The following is a 1,679-nucleotide window of genomic DNA, read 5'->3' as shown; positions in this document are numbered from 1 at the left end:
GTTAAATCGGAATCCTCTAGTGATTCGTATTCAACAAATTCAATTATGGAAGTAACGGAACCTCTAAGTATGGAAGACCGAATGAGAGCTACACGCACGGGCCAAGGTCATGCCATTATTAAGCCAAACGTTAATGCGCCAGATTATGAAATCAAAGGACAAATTCTACATATGGTAACTAACCAATGCCAATTCAGTGGTGCGCCGAATGAAGATCCGAATGAACACCTTCGTACGTTCAATAGAATTTGTACACTATTCAAAATCCGAGAAGTGAAAGACGAACAAATCTATCTCATGTTATTTCCCTGGACTTTAAAGGGAGAAGTCAAAGATTGGTTAGAATCGTTACCTGAAGGGGCGATTACTACATGGGATGATTTAGTTGAAAAATTTCTTAAACAATTCTTTCCGGCATCCAAAGCCGTAAGACTTCAAGGAGAAATTGTTACGTTCAAACAAAAGCCAAATGAAACATTATATGAGGCGTGGACAAGATTCGGAAGGATGTTGAGAGGATGTCCTCAACACGGTTTAGACACTTATCAAATAGTACAAATATTCTACCAAGGTGTCAACGTTGCTACACGAAAAGACATCGACATAACAGCTGGTGGTTCCATTATGAAGAAAACCGCAACTGAAGCTTACAAAATTATTGATAACACAGCCTCCCACTCGCATGAGTGGCACCAAGAAAAAGATATTTTTCGTTCATCTAAAGTGGCTAGAGCCGATTCTAGCCATGACTTTGATTCCGTTTCAGCAAAAATAGATGCTTTCGAAAGACGAATGGAAAAGATGAATAAAGATATTCACGCAATACGAATTAGTTGTGAGCAATGCGGTGGACCACACTTATTGAAAGATTGTCACATTGAACTAACGATGGAACAACGAGAGAATGTTTCCCATATGAACCAAAGGCCGGAAAATAATTATCAGAATAATTATCAATCGCCAAAGCTAAACTTTAATCGAAATCAAAACATTCTTTACAATCCAAATGGACCCAACAACAACTCGTACAACCAACAAGGTCCGAATAACCAACCAACTCAAAACAACACTTTCAATCAACAAAGACCTAGCTTGTATAAACCGCCACATCAAACCGAAGAGAAAAAGCCAAATCTAGAAGAAATGATGGCAAAGCTAATGGAATCTCAAACACAATTTATTACGTCTCAAACCCAAACGAACGAGAGGTTTGATCAGTCATTAAGAACTCAACAAGCTTCCATTTTGAATCTAGAAAAACACGTAGGTACTCTTGCTAGCATGATGAGTGAGAGGGAACAAGGAAAGCTACCGAGTGATACTGAAGTAAATCCTCGGAATGAGAATGTTAATATGGTGTCCACGAATTCTGAAAAACCAGCTCCAGAAGTTAGGGAGGTTTTAGATATGAGTAACAATGAAGAAGTTACAATACCACCACCACCCGAGTATGTAAAGCCAGTGGTGGCACCATACAAACCACCCATCCCGTTTCCAAGAAAAGGAGTTGAGTATGAGCAAGTAATAGGTAATAAAGATTGTGATACCTCTGGAAAGAAGAAGAAGAAAAAGAATAAGAAAGTACAAGAAACAAAAACCGTAGAAGTAAACCCGGTGAATACAGTTCCACCAAAACCTCCACCTAGAGTAGGTGATCCGGGTGAATTTATTGTTCCTTG

At 39.0% G+C, this 1,679-nt stretch overlaps 1 non-coding gene across 1 annotated transcript; it reads right to left on the bottom strand.

Annotated features, from left to right (window-relative positions):
- Window positions 1–429: 429 nt before the first annotated feature.
- LOC139879206 (small nucleolar RNA R71) lies at window positions 430–536 on the bottom strand. The gene has a single exon (XR_011770060.1). It is a non-coding gene; the product is annotated as a small nucleolar RNA R71 (small nucleolar RNA).
- Between the last annotated feature and the right edge of the window lie 1,143 nt (window positions 537–1,679).

This window comes from Rutidosis leptorrhynchoides, chromosome 11, assembly GCF_046630445.1.
Source record: "Rutidosis leptorrhynchoides isolate AG116_Rl617_1_P2 chromosome 11, CSIRO_AGI_Rlap_v1, whole genome shotgun sequence".
In the NCBI taxonomy this organism is placed as follows: domain Eukaryota; kingdom Viridiplantae; phylum Streptophyta; class Magnoliopsida; order Asterales; family Asteraceae; genus Rutidosis; species Rutidosis leptorrhynchoides.
Note: the sequence above shows the minus strand (reverse complement) of the source record. Positions and strands in the feature narration are given on the sequence as shown.